The sequence below is a fragment of the Papaver somniferum genome, chromosome 2 (assembly GCF_003573695.1).
Source record: "Papaver somniferum cultivar HN1 chromosome 2, ASM357369v1, whole genome shotgun sequence".
NCBI lineage: Eukaryota > Viridiplantae > Streptophyta > Magnoliopsida > Ranunculales > Papaveraceae > Papaver > Papaver somniferum.
In genome coordinates this window covers 88,409,477-88,420,721 of record NC_039359.1, presented here as the reverse complement: position 1 = coordinate 88,420,721, position 11,245 = coordinate 88,409,477, and the positions used below count along the sequence as shown (strand labels likewise).

Below are 11,245 nucleotides of genomic sequence, written 5' to 3'. Positions count from 1 at the left end.
GAGTCAGAGGTCGAGTCAGATCTGACTCAAAATGGAAAACAAACGGTCTGACTGCTGACTCGGTCCGAGTCAGGAGTTGACTCAGATTCAGACGCCGAGTCAGCTGCAAACAAACAAGTTCTAACACTGACTTGCATCCGGATGAGCAATAGGGGAGATGCCGGATGAGCCACCAAACACCCTCTTTGAATCATCTGGAAGCATATATTGCTTCATGTCTCTGTAACTGGTCATAACATAGGAATGATATGAAATCAGAGGGAAATATAAAGTGGTTCGGTCACTTGACCTACGTCCACTATGAAACCCATAGGGGTAAATTATATTTAGAGATCTCAATACTTAATGAGATAAGCTTTACAATTACACGATGATTCCTATTTATAGGATATCATAGAATAAACAATAAACCTAGAGGATACCAAACTATCTTGACTAGGTAAACTAATCTAACTTGAATAAAGGATTTACTAGCTAGATTTCATAACGTAGAAATTGATGTTTAGTCCCAAAGTTTGTGGGCTTTGGACGCTGTAGTCCACTCATCTGAAGCCCAATACCCTCTAGTCCAAATAAATCCCGCTTGCAACAATTTAGTCCAAACATGGACGAGTTACTCCAAATTCTACCGATTCAAAAAAGATAAGCTTTTTCGTAATACCCTTAATAACCTTTTAAGCTCTTTCATATATAAAATTCTATTTTGGAAAAAATTTCAATTTTAGATCTGAGAATTTCAGGATAGAGAAACAGAGGGGGAGACATCGTGTTTTGAAATTTAAGAAGACGACTCTTTTTTTTCCAGGTTAGTAGTTGATCTTTGATTACTGTTTATTGATTTTTCATTGATTCTGTATCTTTGATCGACTTCTTTTTTATGTTTTTTTTTTCTTTTGATCTTTTGGTTACCGTTTTAATTTGATATTTTTTTTGATCGATTTCTTATTTCTTGTTTTCCATTTTTATGATTAATTTGATTTTTTTTTACTATTTTCGATTAATTTTTTCTCTAGGATTTAGATTTTATGATAGATCTGTGATCTATTTTTGTTTATTTTTTATTTTAGGCTTAATTTGAAGATTAGAGAAATGATTTTGGTAGATTTTTCTAGATGTAATTGTTTTTGTTTTGTGATACAAGACCTAATTGTTTCTGCCTTTTTGTGTTTTTCGGGTTCAATTTGAAGAACAATTTTGTGAGTAGATTTCATATGATTTCAATCTTTTTATGTGGTTTAGAATCAATTAGTCGAAGTTTATTTTGACTGGAAGATATTGAATTACATTTTGAACGGTGTAAATGATAAACACTAAGAAAAATGTGAACAACTTTTTATTTATTTTATTGTATTAAATGCACAATTCTTACGTAGTGCTTAATTAGGCTAGATTGAATGTTCGACCATGAATTGTTCCGGTAATTTATTGAGCTAGTTTGGATCATTTAATAGTCACTACATACATGAACCTAATTTTTTTTACTGTATAATTAAACTTCTTGTTCTACATTTTATTGATAACTCTGTAGGCTAGAGGAAGCTGATTATGCCGTCTGGAGCGGGAGTTCTTGAACTTCTTTGTGATAGAGGTAAGTTATTGGTATCATTTTTATATTCTTTGTTCATTTGGGAAGCAATGCGTAATTGATGTGTACATCTTTGGTCTCAGGATTTTATTAGATGTGTACATCTTTGTACACCATTGTCCGGCCTCATTGATACATAACATGTTTTATAGGTATGAATGTTAGATTTCAGGATTTTTGTAGATGTGTACATAGTTGTACACTATTGTCCTGTCTCGTGGATATATGTTCCATGTTTTACGAGTATGGATGTTGGCTTTTCATGCTTTTTGTAGATGTGTACATAGTTGTACACAAGTGTTATAAATATATGCATTTGGTTTTCAATCCCTCCCAGTACCAATCACTTTCGGACATGCATTTAAGTGTTAAAAATGAACTTTCAGTCTAAGTTTTATCATAATAAGTTATAGTTAATTGTACAATAATATAAATTTCGGCATGAAATGTCTAAATGTGAGGGTTCAGTTCTTGTTAAAAGGAACTAATATTGTAGTCCACTTTTTTGTTAGTTCAGCTTAACCAATGTAGCTTGTCGTCTTTATACATCTGATAGCTCATTTAGGAGAATTGTTGAAATTCATATTGTCATTTCCATGGTGTTGACTATTGTGAGTCCAAATCAGTATAATAAAATTGGGACCAGGTAGCTCTTACTGTCCTTCGATCGTTTTTGGTGAGGTGATTACATGTACATGTATAGTTGCTTCTCCCGGCACAATAGTTATTGGTATTCCATCTGCTGTCTAGCTGTTATATTTCTACTACAAGTACTCTCCAAAATTTCAAGTTTGGGTACCACGCCGCAACTGGTAAATAGGAGAATTTGATGGCAGCTAGAATCATTGACGCTACTAAGGTAAAGATAGCATACTGGTGTTAGGAAAATTAGATGGCAGCTAGAATCATTGACCCTACTAAAGTAAAGAATGCGTACTGGTGTTTAGGGGTTTATCATGCCTGAATTTCGACAAGTTGAAACCATATACCAGTTGTATTTTGCTCTAGCATGTTCTGATTCTCATATCTAATTTTACTATCAGGTTGTGAGATGCCTGGCTAATGAAGGTATTATAAGTGCATTTCGAATCATGACTTGAACAAAGGAGTCTCTGGGAATCAGGTGATGACTGTTTTTGAAGCTAAATGATCTAAGTTTGTGCTATCGTGTTATCTTGATTACTATGTGATGTGATACTTTAAACACTTTCCTTTCCAGTTTGTGCACATTTTATTATTGAATTGTTAACGTGTACAAAGTTGTACACATATTGGTCGTTAATGTATACATAGTTGTATTCCTGTTGATGTTTAATGTTCACATAGTTAGTACACTTGTTGACTGTTAATGTGTGAGACTGTCTCATTTTGAATCTGATTTCCTTCATTTTTACGATGTTGACTTGTTTTTGAATAAGTGAAATATCCCTAGAGTTCCTTCAATGAAAGATAGCTATGATCCTTCATGAAAAAGCTGAACTTGTGTGAGAGCCTTATTGTTATTTTCATAGATATCATTCATATTCTTCTTCTTTTGATAAATTAGATGTGTACATATTGATACACTTATGATATAAGTGTACATTGTTGTACACATGTGACAGAAATTACATGTGTGCATAATATTCCACTCTAGGGCTCTTAATCAAATTTTGGTGAACAATGATTTTTTCATTTCTTGGATGTTGAATCAGTTCTTGGATGTCGAATCAGTGATGTTATGAGTCACTGACCGTTGGTTACTACAGAAATTGCATGTGTACATATTAGTACACTTATAATGTTAGTGTACATTGTCGTACACATGTGACACGAATTACATGTGTATATAACAGTGCACCCTTTATAGATCCAACTCAGAGTGTGAATAATGTTGTGCTTTCTTTCGTCCTGGCCTACTATTGGTCATGCAGATTTATGGGGTGAAAACACCAGTAAAGAGCTTTCTTCACCCGTTAAGGAACTCATATAGACGTAATGTAAATAAGTTTCTGTATATTTTTTGGAAGATGGTGTTGAGGGTAAAACGTCGGATGATTTTACAAGGTAAAAATCTGTAAACAAGTTGTTTGACAACTTTCTGTACTAGTAATTTTATCCAAGGATAATTTTAAATGATTGATCATTTCAACTAGAATTGCAGTTGTTTGTGAAGTTCAGGAAACATATTTACCTTATAAAACATCTCATTACCATTACTTTCAACTACCGTGGATTGTTTATACGTGTGTTCATTCTTTCTAGGCAGATTGGAAATGCTCTAGTAGCAATTTAGCATAGAGTGAGAAGGTTTTAAACAGTCACCAAATTATGTATTTCTTTACACTGTAATTACATCAGCGATGAAAGTTGCATTCCTAAGTCGATGTCTTGGAATGTTATTGCAGATGTATGGCAAAAATTAACAAAATGAACCATGGTGATGTCAGTGCTGATGATTTAGAGACAGGTGAGACAATGATCTGTTCATTCCACCTTCTTTTGTAGTTGACATCTCAAGAAAAGAGATTATTTGCAAGTACTTCAAAACTTCTGGTTTTGAGTTTGGATAACAATTGTGTTATTTTTATTGTGCAGACCAAGACTATGCAGGATCCAGAGATTCAGAACATTCTATCCGATGTAGTCATGACACAGGTATGTGAACCATCAGTAGTTTATCTAACTTCAAACTTAACTGAAGTTACTCATCATTTGCTAGATTTGTACTTAACATGCTAGATGATCTCAATTGGCTCGTATAGATTCACATCTAGTTTATTGATATCGGACCTTAGGCATCTGGATACTAATAGATGCTAAGTGAGACAAAAAAATGTAGCACATAATATTCTCTGAGATAATATTTTTATGGAATAGGAGCTTGTTGTGGTGTGTACATTATTGTACACATGCTGCTGTTAATGTGTACATATTTATACACTTGTTGATTGACACGCACCTGTTAATGTGTACATATTTATACACATATGTTGTTAATTTTTTGATTGGTGATGACAGGTTAACACGCACCATATACGATGGATCTGACAAGGTCATAGGCAGGCCTTGCGACGAAGATCAGGTAACGATGTTTCATTTTGTTTATCAAGTGTTAGTTTGCTTTCATACTAGTTTAGCTGATACTTCTATTTTGTTTCTTGCAACCAAACTTTTTTTTTAATTGTTTTTCCAAAGATCAAATCTATGTTGTTTTTTGTTTTCATCTTCCAGGGTTCTTTGTTTTGGTTGATTGGAGTTACTAATGATTACTTAACCGATTTGAATTCTAAATACTTACTTACATTTTTTGTTTTTGGTGTCTAGTATTCTTTGTTTTGGTTGATTGGAGTTACTAATGATTACTTAACCGATTTGAATTCTAAATACTTACTTACATTTTTTGTTTTTGGTGTCTAGTATTTTTAAGGATTGTGCTCATCCAAATAAGAAATAAAGGATGCAATTAAATAGAGATTTAGGTCTCGAACCTCGCCAGATTAATTCTGGTTTCATAGCAGAAGGACCCAGATGAAGGTAAACCATGCTCACTCTGTTTGATAAAAAAATTCTTCTCTCACTTTTTAGTTAAGAATGACTGAAACTTCCTATTATTAGGAACAACATGAACGAGCAGATAATAGTGTGCATAATTGTACACACATGCTATGTTATTTAGGTGTATGTAATTGTCTGTATATTGATTATTTAGGTGTACATAGATGTACACTTATACACTTGTAGATCTATATTTTATGTATATGAACCCAAAATTAGGGAAAGCATTAATGTGTACAGGTGTTGGATTTTTATCCGTAATAGTAGGCTTTGAAATTCGATCTCCAAAATGAATTTTGACTGTTGTAATTGTTCGCAGGGTTCAAGTAGATTAAAGGTGCTTCCTTTGAGCTGTTCAAGGAAATTCCCATTAGAGTTTCCGGTTTCATAGTACTTGGTATATGCACCCATATAAAAGTGCACTTCTTTTGTAATGGTAGAGCGCCCAAACCTATCACAAGGTTTGCGAAGGTTCATGGTTCAAATCCATTTGAGTTTTCATGTTATGTGTTTTTAATATGGATAGTGTTATAGATGGACGATTCAAGTTGCATGTGGTGTGCAAACTGGTGCACCTTGTCTTGTCTTTGGATTTTTTGGATGTTTGTACACCAATGTGAACTAATTTTTTTTTAAAATGAGAATTATACAGTCATATGGGTACTCTTTTTTATAGCTCTCGAAAAGAGCTTTCCGAATATATAAAGTTTTCAAATTTTAGACAAACGGTTCGAAAGATAAATTGTTTTTATTTATTTTTTATATTATTTAAAACTGCTGACATCATCATGAGTCATATATGACTAAACTGTAAATATTTGGACTAAATTGTAAGTCAGAAAAGTTATAAGTGTATTTTTCATATCTTAAATAACTTTTGGACTAAATTGTACCTAGTTGAATGGGTATGGACTAATTAGTATATATGAATGAGATTTTGGACCAAACCGTATTTTTCCCAAACCAAACTATAGAAATCCCAATCCCAAATATCATTCCCTTTCGGTATAAGTGTAAAGTGTATGTGGTACATGCAGGCTGAAAAACGAAGACAGCTTTTGACCCAAAATTATGCGCAACATTTCAGCTAAACATTATCGACAAATTATTGTATCTCAAAATTGCATCCAACACTTTCATCAAAAAAGAAAAAAAAAATTCACCCAGAATAATTTGCAGACTAATAGTCAGCAACACCCATCAGTGAAACTTAACAACACACTTCCACAAATTCATGGAAACGAAACGAAATTTATTGACATAAACAACATGATCAAAACACAAAAACCTTGATTTTCTTGCAATATTATGATCACTCCCCACAAATTACAAACTTCGAATCTGACTTGAGATATGCTCAAATTTGCTCGTGTAGGATACTGAGTTAATGTTGAAATAATTTCTGTAACAGACGTGTTATGACACTTGCTTAGTTCATACACGCAGTTTTTATACTCTTGATAAACCATCTACTCTCTGTATGTCAAGTCTTTGATAAACCGTGCAGGAAGCACCTAATTTCTCTGTTATCGTCTTGGCAATGTACGTTGCCATGTTGGCTCAAAAAATATTCATGTGCTTCCTTGAATTTCCAAATTAATATTCATATTAAAATGCAGTTTCCCTTGTGGGCAAGTGATCTTTCTCTCGGATCTAAAGACAATGCATAGAGTTTATTCTATTTTGTTGAAAATGATATATAGGTGTGTCTTAGTCTTAAGTTTTTGTCGTTGTTGCTGTCTTGCTGATAGTTGAAAAGAAACTCGGCGATCCGCATGATTCCTGATTGTTTTAACCTATAGGCTATATAGTCTGCATATTTGGAAGAACAAGGAATTTCTAAACACATAAAAATTTAAGATGCGAGGGAAAAAAAAACAACAGAAAATTCTATGAAAAGAATAAAAGCTCATAAGTTCTTGCGCAAAATCTCTAAAGGTCTTGAAGTATAATTAAAAGACAAAGTAAGCGATCGTTTAGAGCAAATCTTGTGGTGGAATCCATCCATCTTCCACACCACCTCAGCATTTGGAATTGTGGATGGAGGCGCAAGTGTAATGGTGGAATAGTAGAAACGCTATTCTTAATGGAATTAAAAAAACGCAATTAAGAATGGAGCTAAAAAAACGTAATTAAGAATGGAGTTTTTTTTTCAGCCGTTAGATTTCAACAACTCATTTTAAATCTACGGATTAAAAAAAAACGCTATTCTAAATGGAGCTAAAAAAGCGCAATTAAAAATGGAGCTTTTTTTCAGCCGTTAGATTTCAACAACTCATTTTAAATGTACGGATAAAAAAAAACGCAATTAAGAATGGAGCTAAAAACGCAATTAAGAATGGAGCTTTTTTTTTCAGCCGTTAGATTTGAACAACTCATTTTAAATCTATGGATAAAAAAAACGCAATTCTTAATTGCGATTTTAGCTCCATTCTTAATTGCGTTTAACGCTATTCTTATTGGCGTTCAGATGGATTCCACGAACCCTTACACGAAATCGTGGAACCTTGCTTGGATTTTATGTGGAAGACTCCAACTTGAAAACCAATAGACTTGACATTCCATGATTTTTCCACACTTGGAATAATTTGGATTCCACCATAAAACTTGCTCTTATTAGATCTCCTTGACTTACACAACCTTCAAAAAAAATATACATGTAAAAATATGTATAGCGAAATTAAGGATCGTCTGATGAATAAACAAATTCTAGAAAACACAAAATAAAATTAGGAACCTATGAGTAAATTCTGATTTCCTTGGGTTGTCCACGAACAAGTTTTTCAATACTAACAGTAACCAAACCCCTCCAGTGAGATGCTGTGATTTCCTTGGTGTTCGCGTTGGAGGGTAATTGATACCTTGCTTGAATTTCCCCAACTGATCTCCTACCATCCTCCATCAAATATGTCCCCTTTGACTTCACTTTTCCTAGTCCGCTTTCCCGTTATCACAAGCTCGTTATTTTCCTCCACTTTTAATTCAATATGGCTAAAACCTGGCATGTTTACTACGTATTCGTACTTATCATTGTTTTCTTTGATATCTGTTGTCGGATTATCTGTGTGCGCTATATTTATTTTGTTTCGAGGAGTTGTTGAAGTATCGGAAACGTTGGTCGGCGAAAAAACATCTTGACATTCTTTCCGAGTTGATAATAGATAGCATAATGTTGCCTTCTGCTTGGCATCTAAGATCCCTGTTGTTGCTGATGTAGATTCATGAGATAGTGTTGTTTCCTTCTGCTTGGAATCTAAGAGCGGAGGAGTATTGGCTGTTGGTGTTGTACATACTTCGGCATCTTCTTGGAATTGTTTGAACCAAAAATCCACTGGGAAGCGCTTGAACCAAAAATCCACTTGGAAGCATCCATGGTTTTTTGATTAAAATTCACTTCCTTTCTCTTCGTTAATTGTTCTAGCAAAAAAAAAAAAGATTCACTTGCTTTCTCTATGAGTAGAGGATAAGAAAAACACGTCTAAGTATATACGCGACTATGCGTACATGTTTCTTGTTAAACAAGAATTAACCGTATATACTTGACAAACAATTTTCATCTTTGCCGAGGGAAAAATTAATTATCAAGTAAACAAGTTTTGTGGATTATAACTTGATGTAGTGATTTTTTCCCCTCTTCAAAGATAAAGATATGTTTAAAAACTTACAAAACAAGTAAACAAAGAAGCCACCAATGTCTTACGGTACAGACCCACAAAACAGAAATACCAACACTAAGAGAAATCTCGTAAGAGAATGTGTAATGCTATTCTGTGTGGGGAGAGCGTAATGCTCCTGCAACCTGCCGATCAAGTTATTAAGGTGGTGGGCTCTGGCAGTTAAAGATTTTGAGCAATTCCCTTATAAATTCATGATTAAATGGAAGGAAGTCTATTTGTTTGGTCAGTGCTATTTAGATCATGAATCTTCTTTGCCTTTCAAGAAAAAAAGAACCCAGGAGAGATCCATAGCTTGATATTTTAGATAAGCTTTGAAAAAGAAATATTCTACTACATGCATAGTTGCTCTTGCTCAAGTCGAATCTTTTGAGGGTATTTATTTCAACGTTAATTCTCAATAGAAGTAAAATTAATTTTTGTCATCGAACCATGAGCTAATTAGAGAAAACAATGGAAACAGCTAACAATACAATTTTTTAACAATCAATTTTTCTTTATAATAAAAGAACATAAGAAGCAAAACCTAAATATCTAGTTAATATAAACTGAATCCCTCAACTGCATGATCTTCATGCACCATCATGTATAGCAATTCTACTAGTAAATTTCAGCAAGTATCTTAGGTGTGTTTGCTTCACCCCTAGGAGGGAACCTCTTAATGGTAACAGTAAGTTCACCATAATTATTATGATCAGTTTCGACTGCATTAAAATTTGCATCAGAATCGAGTTCAACTCTTGCCTCAAACAACATAACCTTATCCAGCTCTTTCGTCAAATACGTCGCATCTTCAGGAACACCCATAGACTCATCAAGGTTTCTCGTTCTACTAATAACAAGCTCGTTACGATTCTCCTGCCGGACTTTGATATTATCATAATGGTAGTTGATTTTCATGGGGACGTCGAGTCTGATTTCGTACTTGTCGTCAAACTTGATAACTTCCATTGGAGGCTGATAACTTGAATCCTTCTCGGTATTCGTTTTAGCATTATCAACTGCTCTTGATGAAGACTTGAAAATATCACTACATTCTTTCCAAGTTGCAGCAGCAAATTTACAAAACGTTTTTATATCACTGGCTGTCTCCTTCCATGGTTTTTGATCGAAGTTATAGAATAGGAGATGTGATACTTCATAAACAAAACTTATATAGTTCATTGACTTGATAAACAAGATAGACCAAATAAATGTGGGGAGAATAATCATTTGGCTGTTTTTTAGGTGGGCCCATGTCTGTTTAGTCCTTTAGAAAAACGCCTTTACTGTTTGGTCCATAATTATTTAAAAATATTAGACAGATAAAAATACCCTTCCGTATTAATTTCTACTTATTTTTCTGTAGCAGTTCATTCGTCAAAATGAATTCCGGTTAATTTCTACTTATTTTTTCAAAAAACATGTAAAACGGAGTTCATTCCAGAAATGAACTCCATATAAAAAGCTAAAAAAACAGATTCATTCCAGAAATGAACTTCATATAAAAACCTAAAAAAAAACAGAGTTCGTTTCGGAAATGAACTCGATATAAAAACAGAGTTCATTCCAAAAATGAAGTTCATTTCAGTAATGAAGTTTATTCCAAGAATGAAGTTCATCTTAAGCAGCAACAACAACAAAACTCATAAATCTTCATCTTCTTCATCATCTTCATCGACTTCACCAGTAACAACAACATCAAATCTTCATTAACAACACCAAAAAAATCAAGATCCAAGATGAAGATTGAAGGTTATATTAGTTTTCTTCATCGTTTTCTTCTTCTTCGTCACACACAACAGCAGAAAAATCTTCAAAAACTCCATCGTCTTCATCATCTTCATCTTCTTCAACAGCAGCAGCAACAAATAATGACGAAGAAACACAAAAATCTTCGTCGTCTTCATCATCATATTCAACAGCAGCAGTAACAAATAGTGACGAATAAACCAAAAAATTTCGTTGTTCTTCATCGTCTTCATGAGCAGCAACAGAAAAAAGAAAAAATAGGGAGAGAGAAACTAGGTCTGAAAATTGGAGGAGAGAGAAAGGAAATCTGGAAATAAGATATGTTTTAGGGTTTCTTTCTATATATATATATATATGGTCCCAAAAGGGTATTTCTGCCACTATAAGATGACATTTACATCATCCATGACATTATCCTAAGACCAAATGATAATTTATACTAGCAAATAGGACCAAACAGACAATTGACTAGGTCAATTAGACTAGACTCTCTCTAATATATTATTTGTAGGACCAGGAGGGGACGGATATCTTCATGGGCCTTGAAGGAGAACGGGCCTTCGCCACATATTTTCCAGACTTCCAGCCTGTTTATATTTGCAGCTGACTCAACATCCAAATCTGACTCAGTCCCAGTCAGATCGTTTGTTTATCTTTCTTTTTTTTTTTTTTTTTTTTTTTTTTTTTTTTCTTTTCTGTTTTTTTCTGACATAACAAA

The 11,245-nt window shown here is 33.6% G+C and overlaps 1 long non-coding RNA gene across 1 annotated transcript; it reads left to right on the top strand.

The window, feature by feature from the left end:
* Window positions 1-746: 746 nt before the first annotated feature.
* LOC113353681 lies at window positions 747-5,766 on the top strand. Its single transcript, XR_003361461.1, has 9 exons — window positions 747-805; window positions 1,529-1,588; window positions 2,629-2,708; window positions 3,499-3,631; window positions 3,973-4,034; window positions 4,163-4,222; window positions 4,586-4,649; window positions 4,985-5,101; window positions 5,442-5,766. It is a non-coding gene; the product is annotated as an uncharacterized LOC113353681 (long non-coding RNA).
* Window positions 5,767-11,245: the final 5,479 nt, after the last annotated feature.